Source organism: Schistocerca piceifrons, unplaced genomic scaffold (genome assembly GCF_021461385.2).
Source record: "Schistocerca piceifrons isolate TAMUIC-IGC-003096 unplaced genomic scaffold, iqSchPice1.1 HiC_scaffold_701, whole genome shotgun sequence".
Taxonomy (NCBI): Eukaryota; Metazoa; Arthropoda; class Insecta; order Orthoptera; family Acrididae; genus Schistocerca; species Schistocerca piceifrons.
In genome coordinates this window covers 288,324-311,019 of record NW_025728950.1, presented here as the reverse complement: position 1 = coordinate 311,019, position 22,696 = coordinate 288,324, and the positions used below count along the sequence as shown (strand labels likewise).

Here is a 22,696-nt window from a genome sequence, read left to right as displayed (position 1 = left end):
GATAATATGGAAATTGGTAACACGGAAATTGTGTGAACCTTGTATGAAAAATTATTGGAAAATTGGAAAACACATAATCTATCTTAGAGGATTATTACTTCGTTAATTCTATGGGCGATGGGATTATCTCGCCAGTTTCGTTTGAGTGTGCTGCCGTCGCTGTTTTTTTTTTATTTTGCCTTCATTTCTGTCTTTATTTATTTCTTTCTATTTAGTTTTTAACATCATCACTTGCTTCACACCTGGAGAGGGAGGTGTGTTTCTGAGTAGTGTCTCGTCGCCCCCAAGGCATAGCAGAGTATGCCTCCGCTTTATTTTCGGTTTATGGCAATAAGTCTTGCTACTAACAACACCCTGCTTTACGTGCTGCGTCGACACTAGAGGATGGCGGCATTTTTGGAGAGGAAAAGGTAGGTCTATAGGGGAGGTAGGAGGGAAAAAAGTGTAGTATTTGTCTTATCAGCTTAATATCTGATACGTCCTGCATCACACGACCAGAATATTACACTCATTTTTGGCTTATGACGGAGTGCTAGGGGCTTGCTCCACCTCTGTCGCGGGTTGGCCCGGCATTGAAGTACCGCCGGGATCGGCCCACCTAAAATTAATTAAAACACAGCCTGAAATGGGTTAACTTTCTGCAGTGATCAGATATTCCGCTGGTAGCAAAACTTGTCGTAGTTGTTGATGTGCCCAGTAGTTAGTTGCTTACACACCACGATTTCTTTTCATTAATTTAAGATTATCTTAAGAATTTTTTTTTTTTTTTTTGCGGTTAGCCGGACGGCACTTGCAGCCGCATTACGCTAGGCTGGTAATTTATGGGGGCACAGGACAGTGCCTTCGGATGCCTCGTTAGCGTCTCTTATGGTCCGGGCACAGATAATTTTAATTACATTTTTTGGAGTTATATCCTTAGCTCCTCGCGAACGTCGTCGTCGTCGCCGCCGCACGCACGCTAAATACGTGTGTACACACGCACACACACATATGCAGTAGGCGGTGGACGATGTAAGCACTCGGCTAGGTGTAGCTCGCGCCAGTATAGCTCGCACCGGCCTGACGCTGCTGTGGGGCGGCCTCACGGCTTCTCCACTGCCCTGGCAGCTAGCGGCGTTCAAATGGGAGTCGCAGTTTACTCCTCGACATGGAGGGTACTACTGGGATGTTGACGAGTGATCTCGTATTTGGTCGTTCCTTCCGGCACTTGCCTTTGCGATGTTTTCGACGGTCGCCTGTTGCCATATCGGCCCGCACCACCGTGTGTCACTCCCACATGTGGAGCGCACACGCTGCAAGCATTTAGGCCCTGACACTGCGGTTTTTCATCTCTGGCGGTACTCCGCAAGGATACCGCCCTTCGATTGTGCCATTCCAGCACTAATCGAAGTGCTAGGTTTTCCGGCCTGTTAGGAGACCGCTTCTGCAAAACGTGCGAGGAGATGTTTGCTGGTTGCGAGCTACCCGCCGATTTTCTAGCTGTACGTATTGTCCTTAATCCAAAGGTCACGGTTCACTGTCGGGCTAAGGACGTGTTCTTAACACTGATTATAAGTTGGTGGCACGAAGTGTGGCTTCACATCTTAAACAGGTAATGAATAAGGTACACTGGCGTTTCGAATCGAACCACCTTCACCGCTGCTTCTATATACCGTGATGCTGTCTTACTCACCCACCGCCGACGCTCGAACCCCGGCTTCAATTGATCTCTAGATTTCGCCGGTGCCTTCTCCCATCCTTACCTGCTGGCCGTTATGTCGCGGAAGGGTTTCGGGGAGCACTTCATAAGAGTCATCCGGCACTTCTTGGATGGAGCAAATTCCAGAATCATTGTGAACGGCTGCAGATCACGACCAATTCCCATCAGACGATCAGTTCGACAAGGCTGTCCCTTGTCAGTGTATTTTATCGCTTTGGCGCTGGACCCCATGCTGCGTGACATCGGACGGATGGTCGAAGGTGTTCCTTTCCCAGGCGTCACCTTCCGCAGTGCGGCATACGCGGATGGTGTAGGTGTGTTTGTAGCAAACGCCAATGACATCGATTCGGTTCGCCGAGTCCTCCACGTTTATGAACGAGCATCCGGTGCCATGTTAAAATCCAACAAAATGGTGCTAATGCCACTAGGGCCACGATCATTGACCATCGAACGCCCATGCAACCGGATTGTAGGGGAACAACGTATCTTGGGTCTTGAGGTGACTGACTGTCCGCAGCGCATGTTAACACTCACGTGCAGGCGGATTCTCACGCGCATCAGAGGATTTTGCATGAGTCACACTGATCGACGACTCGACCTCCATCAACGAATCCAACTGATTAGTACATACATCCTATCACGGGCATAGTATGTAGCACAACTCCATACGCTACCGAAACAAACCAGCAGAGCCATCTCACAAACAGTATATTGCCTATTGTGGCGGCATGCACTATTCAAAGTTGATGCGCAGAATTGTACACTGCCAAAGGTCGATAGTGGCCTTGGACTCATTGACTTTCCCCGCAAATGTGCGGCAATCCTGATTCAAAGTATCGCCACTTTGCGTGAGATTGACCCAGGTGGTACAACAGCGGTGCTTTTCGACCGTTATCGCCCACAATCGGCGCGTGCACCAGTATGTTTGACACATATTCCATTCCGGATGACGACAGTCAAGGACTATTACCTCAATCAAAGTTACGTCCTAACAGTGGCCACCGACAAGGCACGCACATCGAAGCGCCTTTACTAGGCGCTTCGAGGCCAGCCCACACCACATAAATTGGAGGACAGACGACCGTCGGTCATCTGGCACCAAGCTTGGGCTGATATCAACCACCCAGCCCTTCCCACAGAAGTTTCAGCGCTATGGTATCGCGTTGTAAACAATTTAATACCCACTAATCACCGCCTGGCGGCCATCCGCCTATGGCCCTCGGCTGCTTGCGGCCGATGTGGTGACGTAGACACCAGAGAGCATCGTCTCTTATGCCCTCACGTCACAGAAGTGTGGGACCTTGCACGTGTGCTATTAGCGCTGATCGGTGGGACTACACTGGACTATGTGTCAATCGACTGGTTCCTTACCCCTGATATTCAGACCAACCAACGAACACGACGTAACGCAATGGTGTGGCTCTTGGGCCACACCATTTTCACGATCTATGACCTTTGCCTCACCGATGCTGTCTCTTTCATGGACTACCTTTGGAGCCAGCATCGCCTGGCGGAATCTGACCGGAAATATACCATTACTTTTGCAAGATTTCTTAAAGTTGCAATGGTTCATGGTTATCAAAAGGTGTTCCGGGCTGACTAAGGCACCTCGTATAAGAATTGCCTGAGTGTACCCCTGGATCTTTGTCACTCAGACTTTCAAACTACCCTTGACTTACCCATACCCCAGATTTGGTATTGGCCTTCAGGGCATCACTAGAGTAGACTGTTCTATGATACTGATAATATGGAAATTGGTAACACGGAAATTGTGTGAACCTTGTATGAAAAATTATTGGAAAATTGGAAAACACATAATCTATCTTAGAGGATTATTACTTCGTTAATTCTATGGGCGATGGGATTATCTCGCCAGTTTCGTTTGAGTGTGCTGCCGTCGCTGTTTTTTTTTTATTTTGCCTTCATTTCTGTCTTTATTTATTTCTTTCTATTTAGTTTTTAACATCATCACTTGCTTCACACCTGGAGAGGGAGGTGTGTTTCTGAGTAGTGTGTCGTCGCCCCCAAGGCATAGCAGAGTATGCCTCCGCTTTTATTTTCGGTTTATGGCAATAAGTCTTGCTACTAACAACACCCTGCTTTACGTGCTGCGTCGACACTAGAGGATGGCGGCATTTTTGGAGAGGAAAAGGTAGGTCTATAGGGGAGGTAGGAGGGAAAAAAGTGTAGTATTTGTCTTATCAGCTTAATATCTGATACGTCCTGCATCACACGACCAGAATATTACACTCATTTTTGGCTTATGACGGAGTGCTAGGGGCTTGCTCCACCTCTGTCGCGGGTTGGCCCGGCGTTGAAGTACCGCCGGGATCGGCCCACCTAAAATTAATTAAAACGCAGCCTGAAATGGGTTAACTTTCTGCAGTGATCAGATATTCCGCTGGTAGCAAAACTTGTCGTAGTTGTTGATGTGCCCAGTAGTTAGTTGCTTACACACCACGATTTCTTTTCATTAATTTAAGATTATCTTAAGAATTTTTTTTTTTTTTTTTTGCGTTTAGCCGGACGGCACTTGCAGCCGCATTACGCTAGGCTGGTAATTTATGGGGGCACAGGACAGTGCCTTCGGATGCCTCGTTAGTGTCTCTTATGGTCCGGGCACAGATAATTTTAATTACATTTTTTGGAGTTATATCCTTAGCTCCTCGCGAACGTCGTCGTCGTCGCCGCCGCACGCACGCTGAATACGTGTGTACACACGCACACACACATATGCAGTAGGCGGTGGACGATGTAAGCACTCGGCTAGGTGTAGCTCGCGCCAGTATAGCTCGCACTGGCCTGACGCTGCTGTGGGGCGGCCTCACGGCTTCTCCACTGCCCTGGCAGCTAGCGGCGTTCAAATGGGAGTCGCAGTTTACTCCTCGACATGGAGGGTAGTACTGGGATGTTGACGAGTGATCTCGTATTTGGTCGTTCCTTCCGGCACTTGCCTTTGCGATGTTTTCGACGGTCGCCTGTTGCCATATCGGCCCGCACCACCGTGTGTCACTCCCACATGTGGAGCGCACACGCTGCAAGCATTTAGGCCCTGACACTGCGGTTTTTCATCTCTGGCGGTACTCCGCAAGGATACCGCCCTTCGATTGTGCCATTCCAGCACTAATCGAAGTGCTAGGTTTTCCGGCCTGTTAGGAGACCGCTTCTGCAAAACGTGCGAGGAGATGTTTGCTGGTTGCGAGCTACCCGCCGATTTTCTAGCTGTACGTATTGTCCTTAATCCAAAGGTCACGGTTCACTGTCGGGCTAAGGACGTGTTCTTAACACTGATTATAAGTTGGTGGCACGAAGTGTGGCTTCACATCTTAAACAGGTAATGAATAAGGTACACTGGCGTTTCGAATCGAACCACCTTCACCGCTGCTTCTATATACCGTGATGCTGTCTTACTCACCCACCGCCGACGCTCGAACCCCGGCTTCAATTGATCTCTAGATTTCGCCGGTGCCTTCTCCCATCCTTACCTGCTGGCCGTTATGTCGCGGAAGGGTTTCGGGGAGCACTTCATAAGAGTCATCCGGCACTTCTTGGATGGAGCAAATTCCAGAATCATTGTGAACGGCTGCAGATCACGACCAATTCCCATCAGACGATCAGTTCGACAAGGCTGTCCCTTGTCAGTGTATTTTATCGCTTTGGCGCTGGACCCCATGCTGCGTGACATCGGACGGATGGTCGAAGGTGTTCCTTTCCCAGGCGTCACCTTCCGCAGTGCGGCATACGCGGATGGTGTAGGTGTGTTTGTAGCAAACGCCAATGACATCGATTCGGTTCGCGGAGTCCTCCACGTTTATGAACGAGCATCCGGTGCCATGTTAAAATCCAACAAAATGGTGCTAATGCCACTAGGGCCACGATCATTGACCATCGAACGCCCATGCAACCGGATTGTAGGGGAACAACGTATCTTGGGTCTTGAGGTGACTGACTGTCCGCAGCGCATGTTAACACTCACGTGCAGGCGGATTCTCACGCGCATCAGAGGATTTTGCATGAGTCACACTGATCGACGACTCGACCTCCATCAACGAATCCAACTGATTAGTACATACATCCTATCACGGGCATAGTATGTAGCACAACTCCATACGCTACCGAAACAAACCAGCAGAGCCATCTCACAAACAGTATATTGCCTATTGTGGCGGCATGCACTATTCAAAGTTGATGCGCAGAATTGTACACTGCCAAAGGTCGATAGTGGCCTTGGACTCATTGACTTTCCCCGCAAATGTGCGGCAATCCTGATTCAAAGTATCGCCACTTTGCGTGAGATTGACCCAGGTGGTACAACAGCGGTGCTTTTCGACCGTTATCGCCCACAATCGGCGCGTGCACCAGTATGTTTGACACATATTCCATTCCGGATGACGACAGTCAAGGACTATTACCTCAATCAAAGTTACGTCCTAACAGTGGCCACCGACAAGGCACGCACATCGAAGCGCCTTTACTAGGCGCTTCGAGGCCAGCCCACACCACATAAATTGGAGGACAGACGACCGTCGGTCATCTGGCACCAAGCTTGGGCTAATATCAACCACCCAGCCCTTCCCACAGAAGTTTCAGCGCTATGGTATCGCGTTGTAAACAATTTAATACCCACTAATCACCGCCTGGCGGCCATCCGCCTATGGCCCTCGGCTGCTTGCGGCCGATGTGGTGACGTAGACACCAGAGAGCATCGTCTCTTATGCCCTCACGTCACAGAAGTGTGGGACCTTGCACGTGTGCTATTAGCGCTGATCGGTGGGACTACACTGGACTATGTGTCAATCGACTGGTTCCTTACCCCTGATATTCAGACCAACCAACGAACACGACGTAACGCAATGGTGTGGCTCTTGGGCCACACCATTTTCACGATCTATGACCTTTGCCTCACCGATGCTGTCTCTTTCATGGACTACCTTTGGAGCCAGCATCGCCTGGCGGAATCTGACCGGAAATATACCATTACTTTTGCAAGATTTCTTAAAGTTGCAATGGTTCATGGTTATCAAAAGGTGTTCCGGGCTGACTAAGGCACCTCGTATAAGAATTGCCTGAGTGTACCCCTGGATCTTTGTCACTCAGACTTTCAAACTACCCTTGACTTACCCATACCCCAGATTTGGTATTGGCCTTCAGGGCATCACTAGAGTAGACTGTTCTATGATACTGATAATATGGAAATTGGTAACACGGAAATTGTGTGAACCTTGTATGAAAAATTATTGGAAAATTGGAAAACACATAATCTATCTTAGAGGATTATTACTTCGTTAATTCTATGGGCGATGGGATTATCTCGCCAGTTTCGTTTGAGTGTGCTGCCGTCGCTGTTTTTTTTTATTTTGCCTTCATTTCTGTCTTTATTTATTTCTTTCTATTTAGTTTTTAACATCATCACTTGCTTCACACCTGGAGAGGGAGGTGTGTTTCTGAGTAGTGTGTCGTCGCCCCCAAGGCATAGCAGAGTATGCCTCCGCTTTTATTTTCGGTTTATGGCAATAAGTCTTGCTACTAACAACACCCTGCTTTACGTGCTGCGTCGACACTAGAGGATGGCGGCATTTTTGGAGAGGAAAAGGTAGGTCTATAGGGGAGGTAGGAGGGAAAAAAGTGTAGTATTTGTCTTATCAGCTTAATATCTGATACGTCCTGCATCACACGACCAGAATATTACACTCATTTTTGGCTTATGACGGAGTGCTAGGGGCTTGCTCCACCTCTGTCGCGGGTTGGCCCGGCATTGAAGTACCGCCGGGATCGGCCCACCTAAAATTAATTAAAACACAGCCTGAAATGGGTTAACTTTCTGCAGTGATCAGATATTCCGCTGGTAGCAAAACTTGTCGTAGTTGTTGATGTGCCCAGTAGTTAGTTGCTTACACACCACGATTTCTTTTCATTAATTTAAGATTATCTTAAGAATTTTTTTTTTTTTTTTTTGCGTTTAGCCGGACGGCACTTGCAGCCGCATTACGCTAGGCTGGTAATTTATGGGGGCACAGGACAGTGCTTTCGGATGCCTCGTTAGTGTCTCTTATGGTCCGGGCACAGATAATTTTAATTACATTTTTTGGAGTTATATCCTTAGCTCCTCGCGAACGTCGTCGTCGTCGCCGCCGCACGCACGCTGAATACGTGTGTACACACGCACACACACATATGCAGTAGGCGGTGGACGATGTAAGCACTCGGCTAGGTGTAGCTCGCGCCAGTATAGCTCGCACCGGCCTGACGCTGCTGTGGGGCGGCCTCACGGCTTCTCCACTGCCCTGGCAGCTAGCGGCGTTCAAATGGGAGTCGCAGTTTACTCCTCGACATGGAGGGTAGTACTGGGATGTTGACGAGTGATCTCGTATTTGGTCGTTCCTTCCGGCACTTGCCTTTGCGATGTTTTCGACGGTCGCCTGTTGCCATATCGGCCCGCACCACCGTGTGTCACTCCCACATGTGGAGCGCACACGCTGCAAGCATTTAGGCCCTGACACTGCGGTTTTTCATCTCTGGCGGTACTCCGCAAGGATACCGCCCTTCGATTGTGCCATTCCAGCACTAATCGAAGTGCTAGGTTTTCCGGCCTGTTAGGAGACCGCTTCTGCAAAACGTGCGAGGAGATGTTTGCTGGTTGCGAGCTACCCGCCGATTTTCTAGCTGTACGTATTGTCCTTAATCCAAAGGTCACGGTTCACTGTCGGGCTAAGGACGTGTTCTTAACACTGATTATAAGTTGGTGGCACGAAGTGTGGCTTCACATCTTAAACAGGTAATGAATAAGGTACACTGGCGTTTCGAATCGAACCACCTTCACCGCTGCTTCTATATACCGTGATGCTGTCTTACTCACCCACCGCCGACGCTCGAACCCCGGCTTCAATTGATCTCTAGATTTCGCCGGTGCCTTCTCCCATCCTTACCTGCTGGCCGTTATGTCGCGGAAGGGTTTCGGGGAGCACTTCATAAGAGTCATCCGGCACTTCTTGGATGGAGCAAATTCCAGAATCATTGTGAACGGCTGCAGATCACGACCAATTCCCATCAGACGATCAGTTCGACAAGGCTGTCCCTTGTCAGTGTATTTTATCGCTTTGGCGCTGGACCCCATGCTGCGTGACATCGGACGGATGGTCGAAGGTGTTCCTTTCCCAGGCGTCACCTTCCGCAGTGCGGCATACGCGGATGGTGTAGGTGTGTTTGTAGCAAACGCCAATGACATCGATTCGGTTCGCCGAGTCCTCCACGTTTATGAACGAGCATCCGGTGCCATGTTAAAATCCAACAAAATGGTGCTAATGCCACTAGGGCCACGATCATTGACCATCGAACGCCCATGCAACCGGATTGTAGGGGAACAACGTATCTTGGGTCTTGAGGTGACTGACTGTCCGCAGCGCATGTTAACACTCACGTGCAGGCGGATTCTCACGCGCATCAGAGGATTTTGCATGAGTCACACTGATCGACGACTCGACCTCCATCAACGAATCCAACTGATTAGTACATACATCCTATCACGGGCATAGTATGTAGCACAACTCCATACGCTACCGAAACAAACCAGCAGAGCCATCTCACAAACAGTATATTGCCTATTGTGGCGGCATGCACTATTCAAAGTTGATGCGCAGAATTGTACACTGCCAAAGGTCGATAGTGGCCTTGGACTCATTGACTTTCCCCGCAAATGTGCGGCAATCCTGATTCAAAGTATCGCCACTTTGCGTGAGATTGACCCAGGTGGTACAATAGCGGTGCTTTTCGACCGTTATCGCCCACAATCGGCGCGTGCACCAGTATGTTTGACACATATTCCATTCCGGATGACGACAGTCAAGGACTATTACCTCAATCAAAGTTACGTCCTAACAGTGGCCACCGACAAGGCACGCACATCGAAGCGCCTTTACTAGGCGCTTCGAGGCCAGCCCACACCACATAAATTGGAGGACAGACGACCGTCGGTCATCTGGCACCAAGCTTGGGCTAATATCAACCACCCAGCCCTTCCCACAGAAGTTTCAGCGCTATGGTATCGCGTTGTAAACAATTTAATACCCACTAATCACCGCCTGGCGGCCATCCGCCTATGGCCCTCGGCTGCTTGCGGCCGATGTGGTGACGTAGACACCAGAGAGCATCGTCTCTTATGCCCTCACGTCACAGAAGTGTGGGACCTTGCACGTGTGCTATTAGCGCTGATCGGTGGGACTACACTGGACTATGTGTCAATCGACTGGTTCCTTACCCCTGATATTCAGACCAACCAACGAACACGACGTAACGCAATGGTGTGGCTCTTGGGCCACACCATTTTCACGATCTATGACCTTTGCCTCACCGATGCTGTCTCTTTCATGGACTACCTTTGGAGCCAGCATCGCCTGGCGGAATCTGACCGGAAATATACCATTACTTTTGCAAGATTTCTTAAAGTTGCAATGGTTCATGGTTATCAAAAGGTGTTCCGGGCTGACTAAGGCACCTCGTATAAGAATTGCCTGAGTGTACCCCTGGATCTTTGTCACTCAGACTTTCAAACTACCCTTGACTTACCCATACCCCAGATTTGGTATTGGCCTTCAGGGCATCACTAGAGTAGACTGTTCTATGATACTGATAATATGGAAATTGGTAACACGGAAATTGTGTGAACCTTGTATGAAAAATTATTGGAAAATTGGAAAACACATAATCTATCTTAGAGGATTATTACTTCGTTAATTCTATGGGCGATGGGATTATCTCGCCAGTTTCGTTTGAGTGTGCTGCCGTCGCTGTTTTTTTTTATTTTGCCTTCATTTCTGTCTTTATTTATTTCTTTCTATTTAGTTTTTAACATCATCACTTGCTTCACACCTGGAGAGGGAGGTGTGTTTCTGAGTAGTGTGTCGTCGCCCCCAAGGCATAGCAGAGTATGCCTCCGCTTTTATTTTCGGTTTATGGCAATAAGTCTTGCTACTAACAACACCCTGCTTTACGTGCTGCGTCGACACTAGAGGATGGCGGCATTTTTGGAGAGGAAAAGGTAGGTCTATAGGGGAGGTAGGAGGGAAAAAAGTGTAGTATTTGTCTTATCAGCTTAATATCTGATACGTCCTGCATCACACGACCAGAATATTACACTCATTTTTGGCTTATGACGGAGTGCTAGGGGCTTGCTCCACCTCTGTCGCGGGTTGGCCCGGCATTGAAGTACCGCCGGGATCGGCCCACCTAAAATTAATTAAAACACAGCCTGAAATGGGTTAACTTTCTGCAGTGATCAGATATTCCGCTGGTAGCAAAACTTGTCGTAGTTGTTGATGTGCCCAGTAGTTAGTTGCTTACACACCACGATTTCTTTTCATTAATTTAAGATTATCTTAAGAATTTTTTTTTTTTTTTTTGCGGTTAGCCGGACGGCACTTGCAGCCGCATTACGCTAGGCTGGTAATTTATGGGGGCACAGGACAGTGCCTTCGGATGCCTCGTTAGCGTCTCTTATGGTCCGGGCACAGATAATTTTAATTACATTTTTTGGAGTTATATCCTTAGCTCCTCGCGAACGTCGTCGTCGTCGCCGCCGCACGCACGCTGAATACGTGTGTACACACGCACACACACATATGCAGTAGGCGGTGGACGATGTAAGCACTCGGCTAGGTGTAGCTCGCGCCAGTATAGCTCGCACCGGCCTGACGCTGCTGTGGGGCGGCCTCACGGCTTCTCCACTGCCCTGGCAGCTAGCGGCGTTCAAATGGGAGTCGCAGTTTACTCCTCGACATGGAGGGTACTACTGGGATGTTGACGAGTGATCTCGTATTTGGTCGTTCCTTCCGGCACTTGCCTTTGCGATGTTTTCGACGGTCGCCTGTTGCCATATCGGCCCGCACCACCGTGTGTCACTCCCACATGTGGAGCGCACACGCTGCAAGCATTTAGGCCCTGACACTGCGGTTTTTCATCTCTGGCGGTACTCCGCAAGGATACCGCCCTTCGATTGTGCCATTCCAGCACTAATCGAAGTGCTAGGTTTTCCGGCCTGTTAGGAGACCGCTTCTGCAAAACGTGCGAGGAGATGTTTGCTGGTTGCGAGCTACCCGCCGATTTTCTAGCTGTACGTATTGTCCTTAATCCAAAGGTCACGGTTCACTGTCGGGCTAAGGACGTGTTCTTTACACTGATTATAAGTTGGTGGCACGAAGTGTGGCTTCACATCTTAAACAGGTAATGAATAAGGTACACTGGCGTTTCGAATCGAACCACCTTCACCGCTGCTTCTATATACCGTGATGCTGTCTTACTCACCCACCGCCGACGCTCGAACCCCGGCTTCAATTGATCTCTAGATTTCGCCGGTGCCTTCTCCCATCCTTACCTGCTGGCCGTTATGTCGCGGAAGGGTTTCGGGGAGCACTTCATAAGAGTCATCCGGCACTTCTTGGATGGAGCAAATTCCGGAATCATTGTGAACGGCTGCAGATCACGACCAATTCCCATCAGACGATCAGTTCGACAAGGCTGTCCCTTGTCAGTGTATTTTATCGCTTTGGCGCTGGACCCCATGCTGCGTGACATCGGACGGATGGTCGAAGGTGTTCCTTTCCCAGGCGTCACCTTCCGCAGTGCGGCATACGCGGATGGTGTAGGTGTGTTTGTAGCAAACGCCAATGACATCGATTCGGTTCGCCGAGTCCTCCACGTTTATGAACGAGCATCCGGTGCCATGTTAAAATCCAACAAAATGGTGCTAATGCCACTAGGGCCACGATCATTGACCATCGAACGCCCATGCAACCGGATTGTAGGGGAACAACGTATCTTGGGTCTTGAGGTGACTGACTGTCCGCAGCGCATGTTAACACTCACGTGCAGGCGGATTCTCACGCGCATCAGAGGATTTTGCATGAGTCACACTGATCGACGACTCGACCTCCATCAACGAATCCAACTGATTAGTACATACATCCTATCACGGGCATAGTATGTAGCACAACTCCATACGCTACCGAAACAAACCAGCAGAGCCATCTCACAAACAGTATATTGCCTATTGTGGCGGCATGCACTATTCAAAGTTGATGCGCAGAATTGTACACTGCCAAAGGTCGATAGTGGCCTTGGACTCATTGACTTTCCCCGCAAATGTGCGGCAATCCTGATTCAAAGTATCGCCACTTTGCGTGAGATTGACCCAGGTGGTACAACAGCGGTGCTTTTCGACCGTTATCGCCCACAATCGGCGCGTGCACCAGTATGTTTGACACATATTCCATTCCGGATGACGACAGTCAAGGACTATTACCTCAATCAAAGTTACGTCCTAACAGTGGCCACCGACAAGGCACGCACATCGAAGCGCCTTTACTAGGCGCTTCGAGGCCAGCCCACACCACATAAATTGGAGGACAGACGACCGTCGGTCATCTGGCACCAAGCTTGGGCTGATATCAACCACCCAGCCCTTCCCACAGAAGTTTCAGCGCTATGGTATCGCGTTGTAAACAATTTAATACCCACTAATCACCGCCTGGCGGCCATCCGCCTATGGCCCTCGGCTGCTTGCGGCCGATGTGGTGACGTAGACACCAGAGAGCATCGTCTCTTATGCCCTCACGTCACAGAAGTGTGGGACCTTGCACGTGTGCTATTAGCGCTGATCGGTGGGACTACACTGGACTATGTGTCAATCGACTGGTTCCTTACCCCTGATATTCAGACCAACCAACGAACACGACGTAACGCAATGGTGTGGCTCTTGGGCCACACCATTTTCACGATCTATGACCTTTGCCTCACCGATGCTGTCTCTTTCATGGACTACCTTTGGAGCCAGCATCGCCTGGCGGAATCTGACCGGAAATATACCATTACTTTTGCAAGATTTCTTAAAGTTGCAATGGTTCATGGTTATCAAAAGGTGTTCCGGGCTGACTAAGGCACCTCGTATAAGAATTGCCTGAGTGTACCCCTGGATCTTTGTCACTCAGACTTTCAAACTACCCTTGACTTACCCATACCCCAGATTTGGTATTGGCCTTCAGGGCATCACTAGAGTAGACTGTTCTATGATACTGATAATATGGAAATTGGTAACACGGAAATTGTGTGAACCTTGTATGAAAAATTATTGGAAAATTGGAAAACACATAATCTATCTTAGAGGATTATTACTTCGTTAATTCTATGGGCGATGGGATTATCTCGCCAGTTTCGTTTGAGTGTGCTGCCGTCGCTGTTTTTTTTTTATTTTGCCTTCATTTCTGTCTTTATTTATTTCTTTCTATTTAGTTTTTAACATCATCACTTGCTTCACACCTGGAGAGGGAGGTGTGTTTCTGAGTAGTGTGTCGTCGCCCCCAAGGCATAGCAGAGTATGCCTCCGCTTTTATTTTCGGTTTATGGCAATAAGTCTTGCTACTAACAACACCCTGCTTTACGTGCTGCGTCGACACTAGAGGATGGCGGCATTTTTGGAGAGGAAAAGGTAGGTCTATAGGGGAGGTAGGAGGGAAAAAAGTGTAGTATTTGTCTTATCAGCTTAATATCTGATACGTCCTGCATCACACGACCAGAATATTACACTCATTTTTGGCTTATGACGGAGTGCTAGGGGCTTGCTCCACCTCTGTCGCGGGTTGGCCCGGCGTTGAAGTACCGCCGGGATCGGCCCACCTAAAATTAATTAAAACGCAGCCTGAAATGGGTTAACTTTCTGCAGTGATCAGATATTCCGCTGGTAGCAAAACTTGTCGTAGTTGTTGATGTGCCCAGTAGTTAGTTGCTTACACACCACGATTTCTTTTCATTAATTTAAGATTATCTTAAGAATTTTTTTTTTTTTTTTTGCGTTTAGCCGGACGGCACTTGCAGCCGCATTACGCTAGGCTGGTAATTTATGGGGGCACAGGACAGTGCCTTCGGTTGCCTCGTTAGTGTCTCTTATGGTCCGGGCACAGATAATTTTAATTACATTTTTTGGAGTTATATCCTTAGCTCCTCGCGAACGTCGTCGTCGTCGCCGCCGCACGCACGCTGAATACGTGTGTACACACGCACACACACATATGCAGTAGGCGGTGGACGATGTAAGCACTCGGCTAGGTGTAGCTCGCGCCAGTATAGCTCGCACCGGCCTGACGCTGCTGTGGGGCGGCCTCACGGCTTCTCCACTGCCCTGGCAGCTAGCGGCGTTCAAATGGGAGTCGCAGTTTACTCCTCGACATGGAGGGTAGTACTGGGATGTTGACGAGTGATCTCGTATTTGGTCGTTCCTTCCGGCACTTGCCTTTGCGATGTTTTCGACGGTCGCCTGTTGCCATATCGGCCCGCACCACCGTGTGTCACTCCCACATGTGGAGCGCACACGCTGCAAGCATTTAGGCCCTGACACTGCGGTTTTTCATCTCTGGCGGTACTCCGCAAGGATACCGCCCTTCGATTGTGCCATTCCAGCACTAATCGAAGTGCTAGGTTTTCCGGCCTGTTAGGAGACCGCTTCTGCAAAACGTGCGAGGAGATGTTTGCTGGTTGCGAGCTACCCGCCGATTTTCTAGCTGTACGTATTGTCCTTAATCCAAAGGTCACGGTTCACTGTCGGGCTAAGGACGTGTTCTTAACACTGATTATAAGTTGGTGGCACGAAGTGTGGCTTCACATCTTAAACAGGTAATGAATAAGGTACACTGGCGTTTCGAATCGAACCACCTTCACCGCTGCTTCTATATACCGTGATGCTGTCTTACTCACCCACCGCCGACGCTCGAACCCCGGCTTCAATTGATCTCTAGATTTCGCCGGTGCCTTCTCCCATCCTTACCTGCTGGCCGTTATGTCGCGGAAGGGTTTCGGGGAGCACTTCATAAGAGTCATCCGGCACTTCTTGGATGGAGCAAATTCCAGAATCATTGTGAACGGCTGCAGATCACGACCAATTCCCATCAGACGATCAGTTCGACAAGGCTGTCCCTTGTCAGTGTATTTTATCGCTTTGGCGCTGGACCCCATGCTGCGTGACATCGGACGGATGGTCGAAGGTGTTCCTTTCCCAGGCGTCACCTTCCGCAGTGCGGCATACGCGGATGGTGTAGGTGTGTTTGTAGCAAACGCCAATGACATCGATTCGGTTCGCCGAGTCCTCCACGTTTATGAACGAGCATCCGGTGCCATGTTAAAATCCAACAAAATGGTGCTAATGCCACTAGGGCCACGATCATTGACCATCGAACGCCCATGCAACCGGATTGTAGGGGAACAACGTATCTTGGGTCTTGAGGTGACTGACTGTCCGCAGCGCATGTTAACACTCACGTGCAGGCGGATTCTCACGCGCATCAGAGGATTTTGCATGAGTCACACTGATCGACGACTCGACCTCCATCAACGAATCCAACTGATTAGTACATACATCCTATCACGGGCATAGTATGTAGCACAACTCCATACGCTACCGAAACAAACCAGCAGAGCCATCTCACAAACAGTATATTGCCTATTGTGGCGGCATGCACTATTCAAAGTTGATGCGCAGAATTGTACACTGCCAAAGGTCGATAGTGGCCTTGGACTCATTGACTTTCCCCGCAAATGTGCGGCAATCCTGATTCAAAGTATCGCCACTTTGCGTGAGATTGACCCAGGTGGTACAACAGCGGTGCTTTTCGACCGTTATCGCCCACAATCGGCGCGTGCACCAGTATGTTTGACACATATTCCATTCCGGATGACGACAGTCAAGGACTATTACCTCAATCAAAGTTACGTCCTAACAGTGGCCACCGACAAGGCACGCACATCGAAGCGCCTTTACTAGGCGCTTCGAGGCCAGCCCACACCACATAAATTGGAGGACAGACGACCGTCGGTCATCTGGCACCAAGCTTGGGCTAATATCAACCACCCAGCCCTTCCCACAGAAGTTTCAGCGCTATGGTATCGCGTTGTAAACAATTTAATACCCACTAATCACCGCCTGGCGGCCATCCGCCTATGGCCCTCGGCTGCTTGCGGCCGATGTGGTGACGTAGACACCAGAGAGCATCGTCTCTTATGCCCTCACGTCACAGAAGTGTGGGACCTTGCACGTGTGCTATTAGCGCTGATCGGTGGGACTACACTGGACTATGTGTCAATCGACTGGTTCCTTACCCCTGATATTCAGACCAACCAACGAACACGACGTAACGCAATGGTGTGGCTCTTGGGCCACACCATTTTCACGATCTATGACCTTTGCCTCACCGATGCTGTCTCTTTCATGGACTACCTTTGGAGCCAGCATCGCCTGGCGGAATCTGACCGGAAATATACCATTACTTTTGCAAGATTTCTTAAAGTTGCAATGGTTCATGGTTATCAAAAGGTGTTCCGGGCTGACTAAGGCACCTCGTATAAGAATTGCCTGAGTGTACCCCTGGATCTTTGTCACTCAGACTTTCAAACTACCCTTGACTTACCCATACCCCAGATTTGGTATTGGCCTTCAGGGCATCACTAGAGTAGACTGTTCTATGATACTGATAATATGGAAATTGGTAACACGGAAATTGTGTGAACCTTGTATGAAAAATTATTGGAAAATTGGAAAACACATAATCTATCTTAGAGGATTATTACTTCGTTAATTCTATGGGCGATGGGATTATCTCGCCAGTTTCGTTTGAGTGTGCTGCCGTCGCTGTTTTTTTTTATTTTGCCTTCATTTCTGTCTTTATTTATTTCTTTCTATTTAGTTTTTAACATCATCACTTGCTTCACACCTGGAGAGGGAGGTGTGTTTCTGAGTAGTGTGTCGTCGCCCCCAAGGCATAGCAGAGTATGCCTCCGCTTTTATTTTCGGTTTATGGCAATAAGTCTTGCTACTAACAACACCCTGCTTTACGTGCTGCGTCGACACTAGAGGATGGCGGCATTTTTGGAGAGGAAAAGGTAGGTCTATAGGGGAGGTAGGAGGGAAAAAAGTGTAGTATTTGTCTTATCAGCTTAATATCTGATACGTCCTGCATCACACGACCAGAATATTACACTCATTTTTGGCTTATGACGGAGTGCTAGGGGCTTGCTCCACCTCTGTCGCGGGTTGGCCCGGCATTGAAGTACCGCCGGGATCGGCCCACCTAAAATTAATTAAAACACAGCCTGAAATGGGTTAACTTTCTGCAGTGATCAGATATTCCGCTGGTAGCAAAACTTGTCGTAGTTGTTGATGTGCCCAGTAGTTAGTTGCTTACACACCACGATTTCTTTTCATTAATTTAAGATTATCTTAAGAATTTTTTTTTTTTTTTTTGCGTTTAGCCGGACGGCACTTGCAGCCGCATTACGCTAGGCTGGTAATTTATGGGGGCACAGGACAGTGCTTTCGGATGCCTCGTTAGTGTCTCTTATGGTCCGGGCACAGATAATTTTAATTACATTTTTTGGAGTTATATCCTTAGCTCCTCGCGAACGTCGTCGTCGTCGCCGCCGCACGCACGCTGAATACGTGTGTACACACGCACACACACATATGCAGTAGGCGGTGGACGATGTAAGCACTCGGCTAGGTGTAGCTCGCGCCAGTATAGCTCGCACCGGCCTGACGCTGCTGTGGGGCGGCCTCACGGCTTCTCCACTGCCCTGGCAGCTAGCGGCGTTCAAATGGGAGTCGCAGTTTACTCCTCGACATGGAGGGTAGTACTGGGATGTTGACGAGTGATCTCGTATTTGGTCGTTCCTTCCGGCACTTGCCTTTGCGATGTTTTCGACGGTCGCCTGTTGCCATATCGGCCCGCACCACCGTGTGTCACTCCCACATGTGGAGCGCACACGCTGCAAGCATTTAGGCCCTGACACTGCGGTTTTTCATCTCTGGCGGTACTCCGCAAGGATACCGCCCTTCGATTGTGCCATTCCAGCACTAATCGAAGTGCTAGGTTTTCCGGCCTGTTAGGAGACCGCTTCTGCAAAACGTGCGAGGAGATGTTTGCTGGTTGCGAGCTACCCGCCGATTTTCTAGCTGTACGTATTGTCCTTAATCCAAAGGTCACGGTTCACTGTCGGGCTAAGGACGTGTTCTTAACACTGATTATAAGTTGGTGGCACGAAGTGTGGCTTCACATCTTAAACAGGTAATGAATAAGGTACACTGGCGTTTCGAATCGAACCACCTTCACCGCTGCTTCTATATACCGTGATGCTGTCTTACTCACCCACCGCCGACGCTCGAACCCCGGCTTCAATTGATCTCTAGATTTCGCCGGTGCCTTCTCCCATCCTTACCTGCTGGCCGTTATGTCGCGGAAGGGTTTCGGGGAGCACTTCATAAGAGTCATCCGGCACTTCTTGGATGGAGCAAATTCCAGAATCATTGTGAACGGCTGCAGATCACGACCAATTCCCATCAGACGATCAGTTCGACAAGGCTGTCCCTTGTCAGTGTATTTTATCGCTTTGGCGCTGGACCCCATGCTGCGTGACATCGGACGGATGGTCGAAGGTGTTCCTTTCCCAGGCGTCACCTTCCGCAGTGCGGCATACGCGGATGGTGTAGGTGTGTTTGTAGCAAACGCCAATGACATCGATTCGGTTCGCCGAGTCCTCCACGTTTATGAACGAGCATCCGGTGCCATGTTAAAATCCAACAAAATGGTGCTAATGCCACTAGGGCCACGATCATTGACCATCGAACGCCCATGCAACCGGATTGTAGGGGAACAACGTATCTTGGGTCTTGAGGTGACTGACTGTCCGCAGCGCATGTTAACACTCACGTGCAGGCGGATTCTCACGCGCATCAGAGGATTTTGCATGAGTCACACTGATCGACGACTCGACCTCCATCAACGAATCCAACTGATTAGTACATACATCCTATCACGGGCATAGTATGTAGCACAACTCCATACGCTACCGAAACAAACCAGCAGAGCCATCTCACAAACAGTATATTGCCTATTGTGGCGGCATGCACTATTCAAAGTTGATGCGCAGAATTGTACACTGCCAAAGGTCGATAGTGGCCTTGGACTCATTGACTTTCCCCGCAAATGTGCGGCAATCCTGATTCAAAGTATCGCCACTTTGCGTGAGATTGACCCAGGTGGTACAACAGCGGTGCTTTTCGACCGTTATCGCCCACAATCGGCGCGTGCACCAGTATGTTTGACACATATTCCATTCCGGATGACGACAGTCAAGGACTATTACCTCAATCAAAGTTACGTCCTAACAGTGGCCACCGACAAGGCACGCACATCGAAGCGCCTTTACTAGGCGCTTCGAGGCCAGCCCACACCACATAAATTGGAGGACAGACGACCGTCGGTCATCTGGCACCAAGCTTGGGCTAATATCAACCACCCAGCCCTTCCCACAGAAGTTTCAGCGCTATGGTATCGCGTTGTAAACAATTTAATACCCACTAATCACCGCCTGGCGGCCATCCGCCTATGGCCCTCGGCTGCTTGCGGCCGATGTGGTGACGTAGACACCAGAGAGCATCGTCTCTTATGCCCTCACGTCACAGAAGTGTGGGACCTTGCACGTGTGCTATTAGCGCTGATCGGTGGGACTACACTGGACTATGTGTCAATCGACTGGTTCCTTACCCCTGATATTCAGACCAACCAACGAACACGACGTAACGCAATGGTGTGGCTCTTGGGCCACACCATTTTCACGATCTATGACCTTTGCCTCACCGATGCTGTCTCTTTCATGGACTACCTTTGGAGCCAGCATCGCCTGGCGGAATCTGACCGGAAATATACCATTACTTTTGCAAGATTTCTTAAAGTTGCAATGGTTCATGGTTATCAAAAGGTGTTCCGGGCTGACTAAGGCACCTCGTATAAGAATTGCCTGAGTGTACCCCTGGATCTTTGTCACTCAGACTTTCAAACTACCCTTGACTTACCCATACCCCAGATTTGGTATTGGCCTTCAGGGCATCACTAGAGTAGACTGTTCTATGATACTGATAATATGGAAATTGGTAACACGGAAATTGTGTGAACCTTGTATGAAAAATTATTGGAAAATTGGAAAACACATAATCTATCTTAGAGGATTATTACTTCGTTAATTCTATGGGCGATGGGATTATCTCGCCAGTTTCGTTTGAGTGTGCTGCCGTCGCTGTTTTTTTTTATTTTGCCTTCATTTCTGTCTTTATTTATTTCTTTCTATTTAGTTTTTAACATCATCACTTGCTTCACACCTGGAGAGGGAGGTGTGTTTCTGAGTAGTGTGTCGTCGCCCCCAAGGCATAGCAGAGTATGCCTCCGCTTTTATTTTCGGTTTATGGCAATAAGTCTTGCTACTAACAACACCCTGCTTTACGTGCTGCGTCGACACTAGAGGATGGCGGCATTTTTGGAGAGGAAAAGGTAGGTCTATAGGGGAGGTAGGAGGGAAAAAAGTGTAGTATTTGTCTTATCAGCTTAATATCTGATACGTCCTGCATCACACGACCAGAATATTACACTCATTTTTGGCTTATGACGGAGTGCTAGGGGCTTGCTCCACCTCTGTCGCGGGTTGGCCCGGCATTGAAGTACCGCCGGGATCGGCCCACCTAAAATTAATTAAAACACAGCCTGAAATGGGTTAACTTTCTGCAGTGATCAGATATTCCGCTGGTAGCAAAACTTGTCGTAGTTGTTGATGTGCCCAGTAGTTAGTTGCTTACACACCACGATTTCTTTTCATTAATTTAAGATTATCTTAAGAATTTTTTTTTTTTTTTTTGCGTTTAGCCGGACGGCACTTGCAGCCGCATTACGCTAGGCTGGTAATTTATGGGGGCACAGGACAGTGCTTTCGGATGCCTCGTTAGTGTCTCTTATGGTCCGGGCACAGATAATTTTAATTACATTTTTTGGAGTTATATCCTTAGCTCCTCGCGAACGTCGTCGTCGTCGCCGCCGCACGCACGCTGAATACGTGTGTACACACGCACACACACATATGCAGTAGGCGGTGGACGATGTAAGCACTCGGCTAGGTGTAGCTCGCGCCAGTATAGCTCGCACCGGCCTGACGCTGCTGTGGGGCGGCCTCACGGCTTCTCCACTGCCCTGGCAGCTAGCGGCGTTCAAATGGGAGTCGCAGTTTACTCCTCGACATGGAGGGTAGTACTGGGATGTTGACGAGTGATCTCGTATTTGGTCGTTCCTTCCGGCACTTGCCTTTGCGATGTTTTCGACGGTCGCCTGTTGCCATATCGGCCCGCACCACCGTGTGTCACTCCCACATGTGGAGCGCACACGCTGCAAGCATTTAGGCCCTGACACTGCGGTTTTTCATCTCTGGCGGTACTCCGCAAGGATACCGCCCTTCGATTGTGCCATTCCAGCACTAATCGAAGTGCTAGGTTTTCCGGCCTGTTAGGAGACCGCTTCTGCAAAACGTGCGAGGAGATGTTTGCTGGTTGCGAGCTACCCGCCGATTTTCTAGCTGTACGTATTGTCCTTAATCCAAAGGTCACGGTTCACTGTCGGGCTAAGGACGTGTTCTTAACACTGATTATAAGTTGGTGGCACGAAGTGTGGCTTCACATCTTAAACAGGTAATGAATAAGGTACACTGGCGTTTCGAATCGAACCACCTTCACCGCTGCTTCTATATACCGTGATGCTGTCTTACTCACCCACCGCCGACGCTCGAACCCCGGCTTCAATTGATCTCTAGATTTCGCCGGTGCCTTCTCCCATCCTTACCTGCTGGCCGTTATGTCGCGGAAGGGTTTCGGGGAGCACTTCATAAGAGTCATCCGGCACTTCTTGGATGGAGCAAATTCCAGAATCATTGTGAACGGCTGCAGATCACGACCAATTCCCATCAGACGATCAGTTCGACAAGGCTGTCCCTTGTCAGTGTATTTTATCGCTTTGGCGCTGGACCCCATGCTGCGTGACATCGGACGGATGGTCGAAGGTGTTCCTTTCCCAGGCGTCACCTTCCGCAGTGCGGCATACGCGGATGGTGTAGGTGTGTTTGTAGCAAACGCCAATGACATCGATTCGGTTC

At 49.3% G+C, this 22,696-nt stretch overlaps 7 pseudogenes; all 7 read left to right on the top strand.

Moving 5' to 3' along the window:
• The first annotated feature begins 392 nt into the window (after positions 1 to 392).
• LOC124769351 lies at positions 393 to 603 on the top strand (annotated as a pseudogene).
• Positions 604 to 3,833: 3,230 nt separating this feature from the next.
• On the top strand, positions 3,834 to 4,044 carry LOC124769491 (annotated as a pseudogene).
• A 3,230-nt stretch (positions 4,045 to 7,274) lies between these two features.
• LOC124769349 lies at positions 7,275 to 7,485 on the top strand (annotated as a pseudogene).
• A 3,230-nt stretch (positions 7,486 to 10,715) lies between these two features.
• Positions 10,716 to 10,926, top strand: LOC124769348 (annotated as a pseudogene).
• Positions 10,927 to 14,156: 3,230 nt separating this feature from the next.
• Positions 14,157 to 14,367, top strand: LOC124769490 (annotated as a pseudogene).
• A 3,229-nt stretch (positions 14,368 to 17,596) lies between these two features.
• On the top strand, positions 17,597 to 17,807 carry LOC124769347 (annotated as a pseudogene).
• A 3,229-nt stretch (positions 17,808 to 21,036) lies between these two features.
• On the top strand, positions 21,037 to 21,247 carry LOC124769346 (annotated as a pseudogene).
• Positions 21,248 to 22,696: the final 1,449 nt, after the last annotated feature.